The following is a 24,779-nucleotide window of genomic DNA, read 5'->3' as shown; positions in this document are numbered from 1 at the left end:
TGGCCTCAAGGTTAGCAGGTTAGTTACAATCACATTTATAACTTTAAAACATTGGGCCCTCTCCACGAAAATTGATTGCCATCAATGTCTGCCATTAGAGTCAGGAGGCTATTAGTTCAGGACTCCTGCTGAATTCAACAGCTGCTGCCCCCACCCAAAAAAGAGTCAAGGAGAACGTAATCTAGTTCAGGCTTGATGCAGTTAACTTGCACAACACTTTAAACTGCACTCAAAGACAACTGGAAATTAGTTTACATCACAAGGCAGCAGTAACACTTTGTCTCCAGGTTTCCAAAGCACATTCATAGGTAGTCAGAAATAAAGCTAAACTAAGCCATTCCCAAGGAGAAAAAGAAGAAAAAGAAAAAAAAGAAAAAAAGAAAAAGAAAAAAGAAAAGAAAAAAAGAAGCTAATAGATGCCCAAATATACAAGAGAGAAGCCCTTCTGGCAAAAAGAGATGGACAATACTGAGCCAAAGGAAACAAACCTGACAGTTATCTTAGTAAGAAGCTTAGACATAGGAGCCTTGAACTACCTACAGGCAAATTCATATTAAGCAAGCATCTGGAGACCAAAAGTAACTACATGTTGTGGGTGTTTGTTTGTTCGTTACTTTAAACTTCACCATCTAAACCAAAACACTCATGAATGGGGAAATTAAAGGAAAAGTTAGTATGTTTACTGCCATACTAGAGACTTCTGAATACATTTCAAGCTTAAATATTACAGTTATGTGGCCATTTCTTTCACTTTTTATAAAACCCTTCAAGTTTTAATACTATTAATAAAGCTTGTTGTGACAGAGTATTTACGTAAGTATTATTTAACTCAGAGGTAATAAGCCTCTGAAAGGCAGGTTTCCATTTGATTAGCTGTTGAGATTAAAGAATTTGCTATTTAAAACCACATATTAGTATGCTACTTCTAAAGCTGCTACTAGTCAGTTTACATTTTGCTATCACCTTCATATCATACATAGAATTTCTGCTGTTCTTTCCTAATGGTAGGTATCAAACTTAACAACAACGTAAAAGTTTATTATCAAAATGAACAATATAGAAAACCAAAATCAACCTTCCCCAAGAGAAAAATCCAAACTTCTACTGATCAGAAAATAGCGATCCATTCTGCTTAATAAAATCAAAATGGAGGTTTCATTATTTACAGAGATGGTAGTGATTTTTTTCTCATGCATCTCTAAGAAAGAACCCATTTCTTCTCAGAAAGTAGCTAAAAAAAAATTTTAGAAAACTTGATAAACAAATCTTCAAAGAAGCTACAGGAAAAGGAAAATCACTCTCTCCTGCATGCTTTTTTTACTTTTCAAAATATGCAGAAATGCATGAAACACATGTACACACTAATAAAAATTCATTATATACCACTCTCAAAATCAAGATCATATTTTGCTTATATAGTCAAATAGGAGGCATCTCCAGAAAATTCCTTAGAACTAAGACATTCCTATGATATTGTTCTAATAATAAAAGGAACTGAGGATACCAAATTACGCATCTTAACTGATTAAATTTAGACAGGATAGCAGTGGGTGATACAAACTTGCTCAGTGTGAAACAAGAAACATTCTGCATCTCCAAGTGTCCACGTTTTCATAATCAAAGTTATAGTTAAAAGGAGAACTTCGCTTTATACTGCAGAAGCAAGGGAAACTTGTTACAGCCCCTGTCTGAATAGGTCTGTCCATGTTCATTTAATGCCCACAGCAGGAGGTGATCTCTTTCCCGAGCTCAACTTCCTATAAGCTTGTTTTCCAGGGAAAAAAAAAGTGAGGAAGAGAGAGGAAAAAATCTACAAAACAAAAACACACCTCTTTGCTAAGTCTGTAGATTTCTTTATACTCCCAGTAGTCTCTCAATGAGCTGTTAAGAGACGGATGAATTTACTGAACAAGGGCACTGACCAAGAGTGGAAAGGATAGTCTTCCCAAAATATCTACCTTCTCTACCATGAGCTTGATATATTTCTTTTTTCTAGAGTTTCATTTTTGCATAAGAATTAGGCATCCCTTGAGAAACAGAAAATCAGGTCTACCTGCCCTTCCCTGCACTCCCTTCCCTTGTACTCACTATTTCAATGCTCTGTCAGACCCTCCAGTTTTGTAGTTCACAGAAAAAACAGAGGTAGTGGGGGACAAAACATTGGAGTTCTGCAATCAGAGCCTACTGTTGCAGGTTGTAAAGTCTCTGATGTTACCTTCACTACAGTCAAGCAGACCAAGTAACCAGGTTATCTGGAAATGGCTCTTTCCTGATCCCCTCTTGCACTAACAGGGGAGACCTTGCAAGATCCCACCCAGCCCTGTGTCTTAACAGCCAATAATGTGTCAGAAAGAAAATGGAAATAAGAAGCAGACAGCATTTGTCTCAGAAGTGAGATCGGGAAGAAATAAACCAAACCAGGTTGAAAATTTACAGTTCTAAACTTTAACTGCATCTTTTCTTCCCTTCCTGTCTCCAAGTAAATTCTCATTTGCTCTTACTACATAGCATAAGCACACTACGTATTTCTGCCCATTTAATTTTTTTAAGCTCTGTAACAGCTCCAGCAGGATAGGGCTCTCCTTATCTCACCTCTTCCGTATTGCAAGGTAACATTACATCCATATTTCATTTTGAAAAGAGAAAGGAGAATGAGAGTAAGAATCGTGCAGCAAGAGTGGACAACAGAGAAGGAATCTTAGGGAGATGCTCAAATGGAAGGATTACCAAGGTCTGAGCAAAGAAAAAAAAAAAATATCTTGGTAGATTTTGCAATTGGCATTAAACCCATGCACATCAAACTACTAGTGATAACATCTGTATCTTTTGTAATCCTCCTGAAAACTTGGCTCATGCAGATTGAATGTCTACCCAAACTGCAAGGACCAAGGTGGGAGTGGGAGGGCAAAAAGTATTGGAAACAACCTCACAATCTCTGAAGAGGAATTAAGTTTGTTAAAACAGGTCCCACTTTTATGAGGAGCAGATATCCTGCCCTAATTGTAACTCTACCAACTTCCCCAAGTGAGGGTGCTGGCCAGGAAGCAACTGAAGACAACAGGTATTCTCTCTCCTCTCCATTCATCCCTTCCTCTCCCTTTTTATTCCACTGAGGAGGAACTAATACTGGCCAGAGTTCACAACTGAAAGCAGGGCAGAAGACTACATTATTTCCTTACCACTCTCTTTCCTCACCACTCTCTTTCCTCTCAAATATACAGATTTGTTAGTTGGTTGATACCTTTCTTCCAGTTCCTAGCATAAATTCTTGAAATGTAGTTGTGTGACCAGAAAGATTCCTGCCACCATAGATAAACCAGAACCAGAAGACATATTGAGTAGAATATGAAGTTTGGGGGGGAGGGGGGGAAGAGTGGCTCAAAGATCACAGACTACATTGAACTAAAACCACAGAAAGCTTCTTTTCACTTCAGTTGATAATCTGCATCTTAATTCACTGTTTCCGTTATGGTATTTCTTATTCGTCAGCACAGATGAACAAATCCAAATCCTTTTTCCATATATCTCTGGATCTCATTTTACTCATTTTATGAGTATATAAAAGTAGGAAAAGGCAGTCCTAAACTTGTTTTTTCTTTTTCAGTTTGTCACTGAAATTCATAGCAAACTCAAGAAATCAAAATTGCTTTGATAGTTATATCTCCACCAGTCTACAAGGATTTGCAGAGAAAACACCATGTTGCACAAGCGAAAAAAAATTCATCCTACTTCTACTGAAATAAGTTACAACTCAGTGCACTAAAAGCCAACATGGGTGTCTGCGCAAGTTGTGTAATTTTCTGGATCACCATATTATTAATAATTCCTTTTTAAAATCATTACTTCATAAGAATTATCTAATTGCACACTTGCACTTCTAAATATTAAAGCTCACATGGGGTGCACATAAAAGAACAAAAGGAGAGCAAAGAAAATTTCTAACATCTGAAAAATAGACATGAAAACCTGAAACAAGGTCTGTGTACTTGAACTGCTTATTTGGGAGTTTTTTTGTTTTGAAGAAAGTGTTTTATTTCTTGTTGTATTGCTTATTTGAAGCACAGCAGAAGACTGCTTTGCATTTCACAGTTGGTTAGGACAGGTCATTTATGAACAATATGCTTGCTGGTTTCAACACATAAAATTTGTTGACATAAAAGCAATAAAGAAGTAAAATCCTAGCTGGAACAGTCATTCAAATTTTACAGAGTGTAAAAGGGTCTGGTTTAACCGGTAGGTAATGCCTGACGAACTTAGTACTACACCCAGAAGATTTTTCAAAAGCATAAATCAATTATTTTCTGTAGAGTACAATAATTTATACTCCAAATCAGGCTGAATGTACCAACTAAACTTTCTTTTACATTTCTGTTATAATTTAAAACTTTTATTTTATCTTCAGTATGTAAACAAGAAAACTCATGGCATCACATGGTTCTGTGCAGTACACCACTGTGCTGCATCATTTTGCTGAAGGTGCCAATATAACCTGCACACATTCTATTAGCAGACAAAGCAAAAAGTAAATCCAATTTCACCGTTCAGTCATTATTTAGGTGGATTACTACAATTACAAAGACATGGAGTTCTCTGAATGCAAAGGAATAAATTAACAACTAAAGAATACATTTTTCAACTTTGAGATTCTTAAGGAAGCAAAAACATCCCTAAAATTGGCTTAGTTACATCAATCTGCAACATTTACGTTGTATGGCTTCCAATAAAATACTGATCTGCAGTCAAACATCAACTCAAAAAAGCCCCAGTTCTCCCACAGGAACTTGCATCCGTCTCTATTTATACATACACAGGACTGTATATACATACAAACAGACATACTTTGACTATTTAATCTAATAATTTGGATTAAGTTCATTTTTAAGCACATTCCTGAAAAAAATAGATGAGACTAAAGTCAAAGATCAACAGTTTAGCAAACTACTGAACATGTTTTAAAAAGTTACAACAGAGAACCCACAGGAAAACATTTCGTTTTGTATGTACGAAATCTAATCACCTATTTTGAAACAATTATGATGATCTCTAGTAATTGAACCCAAACCTAAGTATTTACACACTGAATGTGACAAGAAGGATTGTTTAATTTCGCTCCTTCCCTGATGATCACTGTGCACAAAAATCAAGGTTAACTGCAGAGGCTGAAGAGACAGACTGCAGACTCTGCTTTTTAGTGAGTCTCAGCAGTAGCCACAGGGCAGAAGCCTGTCAGAGTCCATCAGTTTCCCACGCTGTGACAAGACCACTGGAGCTGGGGCCTGAACTGATCTCATGCTGTCACGGCGCTTCTTTGTAGGCTTAGAAGGTAACGCATTGATAAACAGACTACCAAGAACAATCCTATGCCACATACAGCCAAAAAAAACAACCCCAAAATTATTTCTTTTAAAGCTTCACAGTTCATGGAGGAGCCTCATGCAACAATCCAGGTGACTAGACAACTAAAGCTGTGTTATGATTCAGACCTTTGCCATTGTAATAATATCTCCTGCTAAAAATATTTATCCCAAACATAAGCCAACTAAAAAATCACCCTTTCTCCTTATGATGCTGCTCCAACTGCCTCCAAAGTGGAAACTTATTTGCAAAGAGGTAACCAGGTGAGCAAACTGTCATTGCCAGTCTATACATTGGTCAGCAGATGGTGCCATAATAGTTCTAAAAATCAGTAGCACGTTTCAAAGCTCAAACTTTAAACAGCAACAATATTCCGATTTCAAGTGTAATTCCCAAATTATGATAAGTAATTTAATGTTTTCATAGAAGTATTAAAATAATGTTTTAATAAATATAACTTCAGAGCCAGACAGTGAATTACAACTCCATGACAATAAAAATTAGTTACATGTGTACATGAACATGTGTGTGTTTAAGTATATACATATATTCACATAGCATCTAAGCTTATCTCCAAGAGCAGAGATGGCACAAAATGGTGTCTTCCCAAAGGATCCTATGTCTATCAAACCCAGTTTCCAGAGAATTCCAGGCACGTCATGGTGGCTAGCAGCCCCAGACAGTTAATAGCAACTATACTCACAAGCATCCTTTTACCTAGATAGTGAAGTCACTATTCAAAATAACATGTATTTTGTTAGCCTTCATGTTTACATCCATGCCATCATACAGCTGAATATTTGCAAGTATACAATGTTTCCCTCCCAAATACAGTAGCCTACCTGCATTACTAGGAAAATATTTTTGTCCTTATATAAATATTGAAATATCATCAAGTCTCTAGAACTAATTTTTGCAATGCTAGAAAATTATTGCAGATGTGTCATCATTCCTTGCAATACACAGAATACACAGCACTCACCAGAAAAAACACTGACAAGTCCCTACATAGGATGGTGTGAACTTAAAAGATACTTCTGAAACAATGATATAAGACAAGTACTAGAGTAATTCTGAAGATCACTGTGAAGACAAAAAAAAAAATTTTAAATCAACGATATAGACAGCAAATGAAGTGAGACAGAGAAAGCTATTTCTGTCTAAAATTGCAAAGTGAGTATCTGGAGTCTAGATAGTTTTATTATGAAAATATTCTATTACACTGACAAATTTCTATAAAGCAACTCTAGGGAAGTTACCTCAACTCTTTGTAAAGTCAAAATAGAATCCATGAATGTTACTATTTCTCAAAATCTTTTTCCTGTTAAAGCAGCATAACAACACGTATCTATTTCCCATCACTCAAGTGCTCCCAGTTTTTCATAAAACACCTGCTGCAGACCATCTCTATTTTGTCTGGTGAATAACTTGATCACTGCAATTCATACACACTTTAAAAGGATTAGTTTTAAAGGATAATTCAGTTGAAGGGATACAACTCTCCAGAAAGGAAAGATAATACTATGAGGACATGAAAACAAGTGAGAATTCTTTAAACACTTTTTTGTTAAAATTTGTCTCCTGATACTCGGTAGCAGCCTAAAAATGTATAATAAAACATAGAAAATAATATTAGAAAGTGCTGTTTTCCAAACCAAATGAAATGCATAGAGAACTGCATCACCTGTGTAACAACACCCATACAACATGTAAAGTTTGAGATTATATTTAAGCAAATATAGATCCTGCAGCTGTGTCTGTGCTATCTATACCATATCCAGAGATAATAGGAATCTGTTCCTTCTGTATTTTCAATCTACAAATACTCTGATATATCAAGGCAAAAAAAAAAAAAAATCTCAAAGAGCAACTTAATTCAAATCAAGAAATCTCTCTTTGCCAGAGTACATATGCACATATATAATCTGTTTATCACGCTGGTTTTGTGCTCTTCTCCACTGCTGAAAAAATATTATAAGCTGACGAGAATCCAACAGTCTTTTTGAAAAGCTGTATTGAACAAGAGTGACCCCACCCAAGCCCTGACACTGCTAGAGAGGACATGCTCAGTGGAAAACCGGGATTTAGTTCCAAATTCATTCCAGCAGCCAGAAAATGAACATGGGTCAAGAGACAGCTCTGTTTTCCTGTTATCTGTCCAACAAACTAAGAACAACACAGTCTGAGAAAAATCTCTGCCCTATCTTTAAAATCAACATTGCAAGTTTACAGTGGGTTTTGACTGTTCACATTAAATCCTCACGATAACCACAACTTTCAGAGATTAGAAACAGCAGTAGGCATTCATTTGTTCTGAGCAATGTTGTTCCTTCAATCTCCATTCCCTTCCTTCCACCCCATCCCACCTCACCAAATGGCTATTTCTATAACAGTGCCACAATTCCACTGAAGCACAGGCAAACATTTCATTTTTTCCAGTTTTTATTAAGGAAATGGGGGGGTGGATCTATCTGGGTTCTGTAAATTATTTAGCTTGTTCCGATTTGGAGGTGATTGATTTCTAGATGTCACAACAAATTTTTCATTTCCAACTTTCACTCTTTCTATTTATAATGTATTGGCAAGATTAAAAACAGTTTCTTTTTATACTTACAACATTAAGTTTACTCTTGCATAAAGTATGCTTCCAAGGCACTTACAATAACACGGTTAATCAAAGCACTTTCCTACTTGGGTTGAGAAATAACGTACTAGTACCTGAGAAGATTTTTTTACTGCAAACTGAGAGGCCCCAATGTAATAAAGCTCCTGGATGCTGGAATCCCAGACACACATCATTGTTTTGACAAGTATCCATTTCCTCTTCAGTGGAAGTCATATAGAGAATTATTACCATCTCACATGTTTAGGAAATGTACAACAGCATGCAAAAGAGGGAAATAACCACAATACCAGGATTGAAGGTCAGGAAAAAGAAATGAGAAGCAGCTAATCTGTGCTTTTGGTAGAACACTAGTGACAGACCCCTACAAGCAGGACACATTCGCAAGTAATTTTCATAAGCAGATATAACCAATAACTTTATTTCACCAGTATGTCAAGGCTGAACGTCATACAGATGCAGACACTACTGAGATCACATTCAAAATGCCTGTTAGCTTTTTATTTCAGCTAATCCAACTTAGGAACAATGGCCAGAAACCAACGGACAAATATATTAAGACAGTTTCCTCTGTCATGGACAGGAATAGAGTTCAATAGACAAACGTCTTTTACAAAGCTTCAGGGTGTAAACATAGCCACAGAAGTGCCTTTTTTGGCAGCAACATCAGTTCTGTATTTCAACTTTAAAGTGCACTTCATTTTTGCTATTGTCAAATATAAGCACTATAGAGAGAACAGTTCTCTTTGGCAAGCCAGTTTACTGGTTGATGTTTGCACATTACTGAGGGAAACAAAAACTTAGAAAAAGTGACATTAAAATTATAAATTATTTCATACAGGTGACAGGTGTAGAATCTTCTCCTGCTACTATTTTTTTTAATATCAATTTTCCTGAATCAGGATGCAAGTTGAAATACAAAAATTGATACTGCTACCACTTCCTACCAATAATGAAGTCAGTTTCAAATACTTGGTTAAATGGCTTTCCTGGTAATTAATATTAAACAAGTTTAATCCAAATTCCAAATAAGTGCAAAGTTTCAAGCTATATGGTGAAGTATTTCTACAGGTAAGTTGCAGCTGTCTCTTTGCTTGGTATGTTGCTACCAGTATGTGAATCAACTGTTGAAGGACCTGCAGAGATCTTGACACACATGCAAGTACACAAACCCAGGCTATTAATTGTATAGCATATTTTATAGAAAATAAACAAATGAAAAATAGAATAGTTAAAAACATGGTAATTCACAACTGCTGCTGCAATGAATAAATGCTATTCCATATTCCCTGCCAGCTATCTCACATTCCCCAAACCTCTGAGGTTAGCCACCTGAGACGTCTTGTGTTGGTGTTTTAATTTTTATGTTTGCAGCTAGCACAAGCCAGCTGAGTCTTTCATGTGCTACTGGAACAGAAGTATTCCCTTGAAAGAGCAGAACCAATTTGCTCAGTGTTCTCCCTCCCCCCTCCCCCCAATAATTATAATGCACCTAAAATGATATATGTAAAGCAGAACACTGCAAACATTTTCCTACATACTTATGTCTACTGGAATATATAACGAAGTATTGAAACTACAGATAATACTCCTCTTCGGGAAAGTATGCATCCACTGCTCCTGTGGGAGCATAACATTGCCAATCTCAAGCAACAAAAAGCAGTGAAGGAGAGATGCCTCTTAGCTGAGCAAATAAAATTGGCAGCCAAAACTTCATCGCTCCTATAGGCTCTTCTGAATGCTTGTATTTGATTAGAAGAATGAAAATAGCAGCAACTTTCTAAAAGTTTCCCGCTTTTCATGGCAATGGCTTCACCACTAACAACATTTCAACCACTGCAACACCTCTGGGCTAGACAAAGTGAAATGATGCCCTAGAGGTTAGAAACAAGTCTAATAATACTAAGGGGGGAAAAAAGCAAAAGAGAATTTTATGCTAATAATGCTGGTTTTGTGCCTGGACTTCAGCACTTAACATGCTTGTTAGTCATCTAAGTGCTTTAGCTATTTTGTGCTTTTTGGAAGGACATTCCCAGCATGAAAGATTGTAATATAAAACAGATAACAGGATATGCATGAAAGTCCCAAGGGAGTAACTATTTAAACAAAGTTTTCTTTGGAGAGTTAGGGAAAGACGACAGATAAGAAAGTTTTAAAAGAATAATTCATTTGTGAACACCAAGAACAAGGTGGGGAGGGGTATTTAGAACTGTCCCGTAGACAAGGAAAGAAAGACAGTGACTTGCCAAACCACGACTGCAATGACATTCCCATATAAATATACATCACAAACTGCAGTTTACCAAAGCAGCCTCACCCATTGCAGAAAAGCCTTTTAATGACCACATACAAATGGGGATGGTGTGTTATTACAGTGAGCTTCCAGGCCAAATTAACTAGAGGCTTTATTCTGTCTTCTTGGGCCACATTTTCAGTTCTCATTCTATATATCCAGACAAGTTTCAAAGCTTTGAAACAGTCCTAGGCGAACACAAATCCAAGTTGACAGCAATTTATCATCTAACAGTTTTATTACACAAACATATATAGCACAACATCATGAACTCCACACCAAAAAGACTTTTGTTTGAATGAAACTCCCAATCTGCATTGGTTTGGGGGTTTCTTTGCCTCCTTTTGGGCTCATCAGTTTAGGTGCTGACTAACAAATGCTTGAAAGCATATTTATCCTGCTGTTCTCTATGGGTATGCTTCTCTTGCATTTAATCTTAGATCCAAGACCATGTTTGAGCTCATTCATGGATTTCCCCCATCCTACCTAAATTTTCCTTAACTCTGAAGTACTGGGAAATATAAAGCAATGAAAAAGGGAAAATCGGTATAAGCATATGAACAGAACAAACTCATTTCAAATTTTTCTTGACCATAGTGTACTGGTTAACAACTGGGGTTTTTTTTGCAAGAGCATATTCCTGTGTGGAAGCAATGGGAAGCATATACTAACAAAAAGGACAAGAGACTCAGACTCTTGTTTAAAATTACATCGTGTTCTCTCAGAAATCAAGATCATTTGAACATGTCATGGTTTAACCCCAGCTGGCAACTAAGCACCACACAGCCGCTCGCTCACTCCCCCCACCCAGTGGGACAGGGGAGAGAATCAGAAAAAAACAAACCTCATGGGTTGAGATAAAGACAGTTTAATAGGACAGAAAGGAAGGAAAAATAATGGTAATAATATGACAATAATAATACTAAAAGAATTAGACTATACAAAACAAGTGATGCACAATGCAATTGCTCACCACTCGCCAACCAATGCCCAGTTAGTTCCCGAGCAACGATCCGCCCCTCCCAGCCAACTCCCCCTGGTTTATATACTGGGCATGATGTCATATGGTATGGAATATTCCTTTGGCCAGTTTGGGTCAGCTGTCCTGGCTGTGTCCCCTCCCAGCTTCTTGTGCCCCTCCAGCCTTCTTGCTGGCTGGCCATGAGAAGCTGAAAAATCCTTGACTTAGTATAAACACTACCTAGCAACAACTAAAAACATCAGTGTGTTATCAACATTATTCTCATACTAAATCCAAAACACAGCACTATACCAGCTACTAGGAAGAAAATTAACTCTGTCCTAGCTGAAACCAGGACAGAACAGTAGGTCCCAAAGTGAGATGTCAGAGACCAAGAACTGGAGCTCTGGTCCAGATGAAGCCTGGGATGTACTAGTCTAAGAAGTCTGCCTAAACATAGGAGCCTCAACAAATAAAAAGACTGAAAACCTCTAGCACTTAGAAAATGTGTAAATCTGTGTCTCTGTGTTAAGATGGGAAAAATACATCTATATGACCTACTTGAGTTTTGGGAAACAGCATCAACAACCTGCAAATTAATGTTCAATAAATTCAGTAACAAGTGTGGATACAGAAACACAGTAAAAGGGAAGGACTGATGTTATAGCTCTCAATTCTCTCTTCCTTTTATTATGAACAAAAAACTTGGCAAAAACAAGCTAACAGTGAAAGAAAGTAAAGACACCACTGGAGAGAAAGTCAGGAGTAAAACATGGGGTGGGGGAGGGAAGGAAAAAACAGGAAACAGACACTGAAGACAAAACAGGAAAAAAGGTCATGATTTGTGTAATAGCCAAAAAACTGTAGTGAGGCCAGAGAGGGGGGCAGGGTGGGAAGACACCAGAATCCTGGTATGGGCTAAGTTACATTGTAGAGGCTACTGGACAGACCACAAGATCTCTAAGTGTTGGTCCTTCAAGTGCTAGGCCGTAGGAGATCCAGCAACTATCATTTCACCCTCACATATAAAATCCTGCCCAGTGAAGTTGTTTAACCACAAAAGAATTTGTGCAAGAAAGGGCAAATGCACACCTATAGGACTGGGAAAAGCAAACCCCTTAAATCTGCTGCCCTTATGCCATACCGTTTCCACAGAATAATTTATTTTCAAAAGCCTAAAATCGCTTTTAGGCAATACCTTTAATACTTTTCCAGTAGCTTCTTCATTTTTGTACATTAATTTCATGACAAGTTTCAAGACCTGTTCCTCTATTGTAAGATTTAAACAGAGTGCTCCTCCTTTGCACTTGTAATTATTTATGTATTTATTTTTAAGCAGCAAATGCTTGCTTTGGATTGTCTAATGGATTAAATGAAGAGTTGTACTTCCTAGAAAAACTGGGTTACTGTATCCCCAAACCCCTAAAATAACAGAATTCTGATTAGTTCACTTTTGTTTTTCATGCATATCTACACATCCATAAGTGTTTTGGTTCCATTCAATACCAAGATTTGAGGCACAATATTTCAACAATTTAACACCATCTTTGGCTCACCAGTTGCTACATAGTAAGCTTCTTTCTGGTTTTAAAACACATCATGAATTATACCCCATTTACTTTTTGTTGAAGAGCTCAAACACCTGTCTAAAATACCTATCTGAAGACATGAGCTGAATGTTTTGTGGCAGTTATAAAATTGGCTAATCTATAAAAATATTTCTGATTTTGGCAAAAAATAATTTTACAGATAGAGAAACTTGAGCGCTATGAGGAGAAAGTGACACACGCACAAGACACACTCACTAGGACAGCAGTAGAACCAAAACAAAAATAGGTCTCAAGGCCTCCTCTCTTACATGGAACATCTAGAAGTACTTGGTGTCGGTATGTAAGGAGACAACATCACAGTGTTTCATTTATTTTCAGCTGAAACCCAGAGGTCACTTCTCTCCAAAAATATAAGGGTGACAGTCCACAGGAGAGTTTAGTTTTGCTTAGACAATAGCAATACTTTCAAACTTCATATAGAAAAGAGAAAGTGGAGACAAGTCTTTTTAATCTGTTTACATTTACATTAGACCCTCTAGATGTGCACAAAAATTGTACTACGTGTATGGAGTGTCATTACTGGGTTACAAGGGAGTTATGAAACCTACAAAAAGTTATGAAATGAGCTTTTTTGCTTTTAGAATTATAACACAGAACAGAAGGATTCCCAGCTCAATTTCCACTGAAATAACTATGATACAAGCTAAAAGTTTGTTCTCGTCAAGTGATATAACATTTTCCTGTTGAACAATCCAAGCTAATTCATGCTTGTATGACATCACTAAAAATCTGAGGTCAAATTCAAGTCTGGAGGAGACAGACACCACTAACTATACATTCCAATTTAACAGAATTAGAATTCACCACAGTTATGCACAAATGAACCAAATTCTCATCTGCATCAGGTGAAGAATTTTGTGTTGGCAGATTCCTTTTATGAGGTACTGCTGTCATCAAGTGATTCCCTGCAACTTCATTAATTACCATGACCACATTTACACAGAAACAATTCAATACTTGAAGCAAAATGAATATGCATTCTTTTTTCCACAAAGACAAATTGCAGCATTTCTCATGCATTTCTTATGCCAATTAAAACAATGTTTCATTGTCTTCTTTAACAAAGGAGAATGGATTTTAGACTGCACATACCTACAAAATATACTGCAACACTTGAGATAAAAATTGTAAAGATTAAAGTAAGCTTACTGGAAAATGGAAACAGAGAAATGAAACTGAAGGCATTCCTTTTAAGATATACAGATAAGTAATATAGCATGCTTGGTGTGACTTCCAAATAAGAGTTTCAAATTGTTGAAAAGACAAAATAATTTTTCATCCCACAAAGGTTATATGAACCATATTGTACCATACTTCACATAAAATGTGAAGTATGCTAAGCTATCCAAAAAGATTTCAAAAAAGCTGACAAGTTACTTATATAATTCTTATTCTGAAAATGTATTACTAGCTTTTGTTACCCCATGCTAAGATGCACAGATAAGCCTTTTAAATATATATGTAGCCATACGATAAAGAGACATTTAGATGGAAATGGTGAAAAAAGAATTATGATGGAAAAAAGAATTATGTTGGAGCACAATGTTCCATAATCCTGTAATGGGAAACAGATTCCCTAAAATTTCCAAGACATAGCAACAAGGCTGTTTTAAGCTGTGATGTGTGGGCTTCACTATTTGCAACACACAGACACCCTTCTCACTTCATATTAGTTTCATGTATAAACATCTCTTTCATCCTCTTTTCTTCTCCCTCCCCTCTTGTACCTTCAACTTAATCTTATTTGCTTTTTTTAGAATCTTCCTGATTATCAGTTAAGTCCTATGCCTTCCACTCTTAATTCCATCACCATTGCTAGAAAGCCAGGGTGCCAAACTGTGTCAAAAGCCTGGCTTATATCCAGACAGTTTAGCATCTCACCTGAACAAAAAGAACATAAGCAATTCAATATGCAAGCTGAATTTTTCTTTCAAATCATATCCACAGGAGAACAAGCAAAATAAGCTGTTTGTGAAGTTATGTGAATCTCTTTATTTGCCAACTGATCAAAACCAAAAAAAAATTCAAATGTAGTACTTAAAAGCTGTTGAACTAAATCACAAATCATGCCACGGGCAAATATATAATATGAACGAAACAGCTTCAGAAATAGAGAATGCATTTCTGCAGCTATTTTTTTTAATGAGAACTACACTGCTACCTAGTATTGGAGATTTGTTTCTGCCCAAAGCAACTGGAAACCAGTATAGCCAATATATCACAAAGATGTCTTGGGAGGCTGAAACAAAGGGAATTCAGTTCTTCCTTTTCTGTGCACCACAACATATGTTCCATTTAGTGTTCTCAACATCCTCAATAACGGGGGAAATGACAGAAATCCTCCTAAAACAAAGAGATAATCAAATCTGAGAACGGTATAAATCACCAGATTTTTCTGCTCTAATCTCCCAAAGTATCTTGTTCTGAAAAACATGGATTGGTTATGTTCTTGATCCATCACCTATGAAGACCTCCGCATTCCCTAACTGAAGAGATTACAGGCATCAAAAACCAACACTAGAGCTCCTTTCATAGGGAATCTCTTCCAGAACAGCCCCTGATTAATGGAGATGAAAGTGGAAGGCCTAAATACTTCTGAAAGAATCTGCCTGACAAAAAAACCAAAGCAAAGCTTATCTAGAAGAAAAGGATTGTACGCTCTGTTGACGTTGTCAGTGACCTCCTTTAAACTGTCATGGCTGGGATGAATAGCCTAAGTCACCAATCCATTTTATGACTGCTCAATCTGAGCTAGGGTTTAAGTAGCATGCTGTGCTGCGCAGGCTATGTTAATCTGTCTACAAGTTAAGATACATGGAGAGCTGCAATCTGCTCATGCCCATCAGACAAAGAATACCCCTCATCTTCTTCACTCTAATCAAGGACAGCATTTATTTAAGGAGTAAATTTTCCAGTTCAAAGAATGAATATAAAGTTTCACGAAAACTATATATTCTGCATTACTCAACTCAGAGTAGGTTTTACTGTTTGCAGACTTCATGCAGAGGTGGTAGAAATATCACATTCTTTTTCTTCTCAATTTTGACCATGACACTACCTTAAGAATTGGCTCTAACTAATCCTTAGTATACCCTTTAGTAAATGAAAATAAACCCAGCAGGAACAAAAATCAATTATCAAAAGAAAACTGTAAGAGGGAGAGATGCCATTTGTCTCTTCACTAATTCCTAGCGTTACGGACCTGCGGAAAAAGAAAAAAAACTGAAGTCTCTTGGAAGCTGTGCAATATTTCTTCTACTTAGTGTTTAATCCCTTCAGGAAACACAGCAAGAATAAGAGGAATGCAACAATTTTAAGAAGCTGTGTTGGAGCAAGTTTTTCTTCTTCTAGTTCTGAGCACTTTGTTGAGAGTGATCCAAGAAAAGCCCTTAACGTTTAAAAATTAAGTTGATGGAAAAAAGCTATTATTTATAAATGCTGTTTAGAAAAAATAGGTAATTTTGTAAAGAAATAGCTCTGTTTGTATTGCTGTGTTTTTAAAATTCTTTTAGGTTGCTTTAGTCACAGGTGCTCAAACATATCTGCCAGCTAGTTTTAAAACGTTAAAATCTCCAAGTTCATTAATGAAGTGACCATAAGACTCTGTAAAGCCACTTTCTAAAAATATTCAAAGTTGTCATTTGAGACATCTGTGAAGCCCTTCTAAAGTATTCAGTCTAATCTTTCAGGAATAAAGTGAGGTTTTTTTTCTGAAAAGGATAACCAGGAACCATAAAGTTCTATGTACGGCAAAGCAACAAAAAAACTCAAGTTTAGATGCCAACTTTGAGGTATGTTCTAAATAGAGCTAGAATTGACTACTTTATGGACTGAAACAGAGTTTATTGTTGTATTTCTTAACTAGAGTAAGTATCCCAATATGTTGTACATCCTACTTTTAAATCAATTGCCCTGTAGCCAGTATTCATTGATCAAGTCCATCAATAAGGGGGTGAAAAACTTGTTATCTCTAAGGCCAGCACAGCCTGTGGAAGGGCGTTATTTCTCAGGATTGACTGAACACAGAGGTTGTAGTAATTTGAAGATAAAACTGTCTTAAAAGAATACATCCCCTGATTTCAATTGGTTGGCAATAATGCTCTATCAAACTGTGTGCATATGCCTGCACATAGATGTTTTCATGATTTTTCTCGAGAAACATCTATTTCTTTTTCTTCAGTAGTTCTTTAAATGGATTTATTTCAGCAGAATGCAACGCTAATATTACATTTGGCATTGCTGTTGTGATAATCAAACAATTACCCACACATTCAAGTTATTATTTACCTTAATATACACTTATTTTTATTCTTTATGATGTTGAATGATAATAATTATTCTTTATTTGTGATTAATATATCATACTATTTAGAATGAAGTTGAAATTTGTTTTCAAAACATGGTATAGCACACTAAGACTACATCAATGAGATAAAAATTTTGCAAAGATACCCAGTTTGAATAGAGACTTGGTGTGTAGAGAATGCATTGCCATCCTCAAATCTGATTTCAAAACGAATCACACTTGCTAAGAAATAGTGACTGCCTTTTTAATTTAAGTGTGTCAGTCCCAGCTTCTAACTAGACTCTGAAGACAACGTTCCTTTTCAGGAATTAGGCAGCCCATAGGTCCTCACTGTTTTTCCCCTGTTAATGTACTTCTATGTTAAATCATTTCACCCCAATCTCTTATTGGTAAACTAGTTTTGATAAACTCAACAGGTCAAAATCCTTAAAAACTATTATGTAAAAGCTTTAAAATTAGTTTTCTTCTCTCTGCCTTTCAGCATGCTTTTAAAAATTGTCAACGCTGAAAGTGCTAATAGTGTGTTAATATATGGTCACTTACAGTATACAAAGCAGCAAGGTCTTTTCCCCACTCCTAGTCCCTAGTCTCTTGCACACCTATCAGATAATTCCATTGGTCCTTTACAGCTCCGGCACTGCACCAACAGTCTGTCACCCTGTTTTGAAGGGCAAGAAGATGTATTATAGATTCTACCAGGCTTGGTAGAAGCTTGACATGGGTTAGTTTATTAGTACAGATGCATCCAACAGAAGTTTGGGCTATCCCTCTTCTGAATTTAAGTTTTGCGCCCAAATATCTATATTCATGTCAATACTTAACAGGCAGTATTTAGTTCCCAAACAAAACTACATATAGCTTGAGACAGAATATGCTGTATCACAATTCACAGTGCTATTCTGAACACACACATCAGCACATGAACTTGTATTTGGATTGATACCTAACAAACAGCATCAATACTTGACACACTTTTTTGTTCATCTAACCATATCTCAAAAAAATGGTACTGCTGAAAGTAAGTTAAAAACATGGATTTCATATCCAAAATTTCTCTTTTTAAAATCACTTACCTCTAGAAAAGGTATGTTCTCATAGCTGCCTTTCTCCAGTGTCTCAAAACACCAAGTACACGCCTGTATACACCCAAACTACTTCAGAAACTAACAATGGTTATAAAGGAAGAACTGTAAAACTCAGATACAACCGTTACATTTTGGGGCTGGTAGCCCAAGTTGCAGCATTTTTGGTATTTCAGCCAATTCACTTAGCTACATCAACAGCAGCTGCTGTCACATTTTTGACTGTAGAATAAACACATTCTAAAAACATCCAAAAACAGTGTAGACTTGGCCATTGGAAAGAAGCTCTGTGAAACTTCTTTCCCCCTACACAAATATATTCCTTAACCTTATGAAATTACAAATATGTAATCAGCAAATAGGCAATGAGACTAACTCTAGGCAGAAATAAGAGAATTTCAACTCAAATTTTGAGTAAAAGATGCTCTTAGTGAGCCACCAGATTTGTTTCCAGTATGAACAAGAAGCATGACTACTATATAACGCACCCTCCCTAGCTTTAATCTAGATATCACCAGTAGGAAATTACATATGCCAAAAAAGATACAGTGAGTTCTGATCCCTACAGGATACATTATCAAATCTCCATATTGTTCTAACCCAGACATTAACAGAACAAGGCTCTAATATGCATTATCCTATTCATATCTTAGAGAAGTTTAATAAATTGAGCAGCACCACAGAGTTTTCCTTAAATAGAGGGATTTCTTTTCATACTTGAAATCATGTATGTACTCTTAGTGGGCAAAATGTGAAAGGAAAAATAATGACCAGACCCATTACTGAACCAGATTCTCCATTCTGAAAGTGTCTCAATGAGCAGGGTGGAGTTTCAATAGAACTTCTTCTAACTCTTATTCCCCAGTTAGTGCCCTTCAATGCAATGAAAATCCAATGTGTTTTGCTACTTCAGGATCATGAGCCCTCCAAGGAAACTTTTCATACAAATTCTGCAGCTAAATAGCACAGCAGTAAAACAGGAACAATTTTGTCCATGAACAAGTGTGTATGGTAGTTCCATCTTGTCGGAAGACTTCACAAACAAGTGACTCCCTTTATATTGGAGCTGTGCAACTATAGGATGAACTTAAGACTGAACACCAACAACCCTTTATTTTAAGCTGGTATTTTCTCAGCCTCTCACAACCCATTAAGATTTCTTGGGGTTTTTTGCAGATCAAATAGTTACAACTAAAGGAATCAACAACGTAGCTGTTCTAGTGCTCTGCACAGTGCAGAACACCACACAGATTAGTCCTTGTTTACTAGCAACATACAATACAGTTTAAATCTTTCCCAACAGTTGTATCAAAATATATTTTAAAACCACCGGATCTAGCAATAACATTAAACATTTTAGACAAAAAAGTTAGTTGAGGTGAGTGTTCCTTTTTCCTTACTACACTCCCTTCCTCCATTCATGTCACCTCAGTACCTTGAGATACTGACTCCAACACAACCCTCCACAAGGCTGGCAGCCCCTTTCCACACAGCAGAGCTCTGCTCCAGCACTTCGCTGGAGTGCCACACATACACTACTTCTAAGAAACACGAGAAAGGGGACAGGCAAGGTGCTGGACAGCACAGCCCACCTCTCGCGTCATCATTTTTGCTGCAGGAACTGAAATGTCAGGTGTCAGGAGGGGATGGAGGCTGACACACAGAACAAGGAAGCATGTGGAGTGCTGTGCCAGGCCTAGCAGGCTCACCCCAAGGAGCAACCAGCACTCTCATTTTGTATTGCATACTTTCATGAGCCCCATAATTTGGTTAAGTCTGAACTGAATATATACCCATAAACTGGAACAGTCACTTTAGGAGGGACATCTTGTGTCAGCGTGCACAAGATCCAGTACATGAAAAAAGTAATGTATGAAGTTCACTAAACACATTAAGCCTGACACTTAAACAGCATCTACAGAATAGCAGATAAAGACCTGTTAGAAAGTGAGCTGTACATGATAATTGACTCTGACAGAAAACACACTGGAAAAGTGATTCCCTGTGACAAGAGTCCTTTTCATGTTTTAGTCCATACCTGCATAATTTTTGCACAGAAATGCATGCAAGCACTGTTCTGTTTCTCCCCATCTTCTAGGTTAAAAAAAATAGACATGGTAGTACAAGAAAAGGATTTACAAATGCTTACTGAGAAGATAAACTAAGTCACATCTATGCCAGTAATATTACTCTAGGTATACCATATCGGCCAACTTCGACATCTACTCCCTAGCTCATGTAATACTCTGTACTAATAGACTACAATATTTTCCCACCCTGCGCAAAACTCCATTTGCCCTATTTCCTTAAGTTTCATGGAAACAGACAATAAAAATCTATAAATAAAGGATGAATGGTAACTGTCATGTTATTTTTCCACTAGTCACCACAACAACAATCAGTATTAATTAGCAGATCATATTTGTAGTACCCAAAATAAAATACAAATTCTATTTGTGCAAAGAAGAGAAAAAAATATCAAAATAGCTGAAGAAGTTTAAGGTGATTAACGTTAATTCTTCACGAAGTCTCTAAATATGTTTGACTTACAGAATATTCTGTATCACATTACTTCTGAATAAAAGTGATATTACCATAAAATTAAGAAAAGTATGTTATAAACACACACACGTTACGTTCATTTGTTTGTTGTAATGCAAAAGCTACAACAGCTTTCAGAGTTCCCCTACCATTGGATGAGGAAACCTGAACTATACAGTAACACTACAGTGGAAAGAAATTGTAAACAATTTAATTGAGAAATTCTGACATAAAAATGAATGGGTATAAATTTCTGGACTAACTATATTTAATACAAGTTAACTATATTTAATACAACAAATGAATGAGATTTTGGGGCCACTTTCTCTAAAAAGTAGTAAGATGAACAAAACCAAACCAACCTTTCAATGGCACTTGCAAAGATCTTGAAACAGGTGATGTGTTTACTTTCAATTCTTGATGACTCAGGGGACCTATTCCAAGTCTTTAATAGCTAACAATTCAAACATCCTAACACCCACCAAAACTGAAACTAGGACTTTGTCGACTTACATTGCTGTCGTAGTGCTCAGCATCTCCTTTATGCACCACTTTACTCTTTCAGAATAGGAACACAGAAACGCAATGTACTTTCTCTGCTGCTTTGAACAGACAACTCTCTTTGTAGCGATTCAAAGAATGTGTTCTACAACCCCTCATAATTTAATCACTGTCAGTCATAACAGCCTATTGTGAAAAATAATCCACTCATTCATTTTATCATCAGTGCACTCAAGCATGGTCAATTTACGAGCAACACAGTCACATGTATCAGCCATGAGAGATCCATTACAGAGCTGCTGGAGAGTTTGAACAAACAAGTTGCTTTCCTCTGATTATCCATAGGCTAAATCTAGAAGTCTCATGGTCTTTCACACTGTTTTCACAGGAGAAACAAAGGAAAGCCTTCAAGCGATAAGTTCTAGTGTTTACTTCAACACATGCTCACAGAGACAGTAGGCTAATTACAACTTCTAATTTTAATATTAAATTACAGTAATAATATTTCATTCAAATCAGGTGCTCATGGATGAAAATGTCTTCTTAATATCATCATAGTAGCTCACAGGACATCTGATATAAGCAGCATAGCTGTTCATGCTGAGAGACCAAAAGCATAGCTGCCATTGGAAGCGTAGCAGTTGTTTGGAGCTGCAGAAGGTACACTAAGGCTTGGGAGCTATCAGGCTGTGCAACAACCAGGAGTTGCAAAATAGCAGTCAGACCAATACACCTGCATGCATTTAACAAGCCCTACTCACACAGTCAGGTTAATGAAGTCATGCAAGTAATATCAGTAATAGCTATAAGATAGTGCTAAGAGATCCAGACATTGCTAATCCAAGAATCGTTATTATGTATTAGTAGTTACTAACAGACTGAGGAGTTCCACAAAAGCTACACACACAAGAAACACATGCATACACACTGGGTTTTTTTAATGTCTGCACACACACGTGTGTATACTATAGTCCTATCTCTCTCAACCAGCCAAGGATTCCTCAGGAAATACCCTCCTACATGAGATGTCATACAAGTTTCTCTTATAATAAAGACTGGTTAGAAAATCATTCAGATTATTATAAATCCTAAAGCTTTGCAAGAATTTTCAGCTGATAACTGTTGAAATTGAATTGTTGAAAAAGAAATAATTTCACATAGAGTAACTCATTGAATTCTGCCTTTTTTGTGCCATATACAGAACACCTGTACAATACCCTGTTCCTTAAAGTTCTCTCATCTCTTCCATTTTAAAAAGATGATATATTAAAAACATAGTGGTAAAAAAGCACCCAAATTTCCAGTGTTAACATCTTCAGTCAGGATATGCAGATAAATCAAGAAGTGGTCTACCACTAAGTTGAAAAAGAAACCCAACTAAAGAAGCATCACTGTGAGCACTCAGCCATTGAGGGTCCTTGGCAAACTACAGAAGCCTCACCCACCCATTCTTTTGGCAGTAGTATGATGCTATGGGGTAACCTACATGGGAGACACGGCAGACGTCACTGTACACCCTGCCAAAGCCCCACGTATTTATCTGGAGAAAAATTGCAGAACTGCACATGCTGACAATTTGGAATGCTCTCTGGTTTTTTATTAAGCTGTGTTCCGCAATGTACCTGACCAAAACAGCAATGTAATTCTCACAATGTACAGAGATTAGACATTTCTCTAACTTTGCCAGAAAAGATTCCCAGACAAGTCAGAGGAAGTTTCTTGTTTATTACAATAAGATTTGACTATGAGTCAGAGTACAATTAATCCTCCATACGGACACTCAATCACTTAATACAATGCACTCCAGTTAATTAATAGAGCCAACATACTAGGCAGCTGCTTAGGTATTTCTTGTCTTGAAGTGAATTTTTGGCTGCTAGAAGAAAACCTGCTTTGAATGCAACTGCTTTCACAATGAAAGTTAATGAGTGACTTCCATAAGAAATCCGCAGTGTATCAGAGATGTCTAAGAAAGTATATATACACATCAAAACCGGTATCAAGAACTTCATGCCTATTGCCCCATTTAAAGAGATTTAATTTAACCTCTAGAAGTGTTTGGTATCATGAAATATGACTTTTTCCAGTTAACTGAAAAGTATGTACTTTATTTCTTTATAAGCAAAAAAAGACTAATATAGCAAAACTCCTGCTTACTTTCTCACTAAGCTACAAATCACCATACCATTCAACTTTCAGGTGTCAAAACTGTAAAGCAACATAGCAGCACTGCAACTACCTGAAGGAACTGAAGTAACTTTAATTCAAGCCAATACTTTACAGGAAACCTTTTCAGGATCCAAAGGTTACTATTGTTGAATTTTCTAAAGGAGCCGATGAGAAGCAATTTTTCATGCAGCGTTCAGTTTTAAACTCTGCTGAGCACTCAAAAAAGGCTGAGAACAAAAGCTGGAATTTACTACCCAATTAGGTCAGACACACTAGCGCCTCAATAAGCAAACACTAGCAAATACACCAAGTCTTTGCCATGGTTAGAATCACTCACGTTTGGGACTCATGCATTGAAAATGTAATTCTGTCACTTGTCAATTAATAGATGTAAATTCTGAACAAGACAAAGCAACACAAAAATCCACCCCAGCAATCTAATCCACAAAATTAGGCTATCAGGCTTCTCTTCAAAAAAAGGTTCGTTTTGGTTGTTTGTTTAACTTTTTAACTTTCTGCCCCTGCTACCTCCCTGATGTGCAAGTTGTTTCCTATCAGAAAGCACTGATGGCAGCCAGACTGTGTACCTCACTATATACACCTTATACAGATATTTAATATAGATTATCTATAAACTCCCAGAACTGCCAGTTGTCACTTCTACAGAAGTGCTGAGTTTCAGAATTAAATCTGAAATGTAATGTTGTTCAGAAGTGTCTCTCTGGACTTAAGCATAGAACAAATATTTATATAAGACTTATAAAAGCCTAACTAATTAACTCCACTTTACACCTTGAGCAACAACACGGTCCCAGCCAGCCCACAACTACAGCAAATGTAGCTTCTGGCAGCCTAGAAGTGGCTCCCCTTCTGAGTTAATTATCAATATCAGGCTATCACAGGGGCAAACATGGTCATCTGAATCCTCATGAGTCATAGGGACATCATAGCATCATCCTGAGACTCAGCAATGGGGTCCATGTGGATCCACTGCACTCAGCACTCTCACCCATTAACTACTGCTGATGCTCCTCTTTCCTTCTGAGAAAGGATGTGCGATTCCTGGATTCTCAGCCAGACAAAAATTCTGGTATGAACTCACAGGGCACAGAAGTTAACTGTCACTTCAACAGTGGTGCTACTTTAGGATGGCCCTAGACAACTATGAACAATTCAGTTTCCTACTGACTGTTAAACCAGATCTGTTTCAATGTCCATTTAAAATGATGAGTATTTCTGAAATTTTCAAAGTAGTTAAAGGAATACTTACTACAAGGAAAAAAAAAAGAAGAAAGTGACAACCCATATTGAAAATAAGATAAATTCTCCTAATCTACT

General features: G+C 36.8%; 1 protein-coding gene across 1 annotated transcript in view; it reads right to left on the bottom strand.

The window, feature by feature from the left end:
• The window catches only part of EPB41L2 (erythrocyte membrane protein band 4.1 like 2), a 128,778-nt gene that overhangs the window by 80,227 nt on the left and 23,772 nt on the right, over positions 1-24,779 (bottom strand). The window lies entirely within an intron of this gene.

The sequence above is a fragment of the Gymnogyps californianus genome, chromosome 3, assembly GCF_018139145.2.
Source record: "Gymnogyps californianus isolate 813 chromosome 3, ASM1813914v2, whole genome shotgun sequence".
NCBI lineage: Eukaryota > Metazoa > Chordata > Aves > Accipitriformes > Cathartidae > Gymnogyps > Gymnogyps californianus.
The sequence above is the reverse complement of the archived record's forward strand: the minus strand, read 5'-3'. Positions and strand labels throughout refer to the sequence as shown.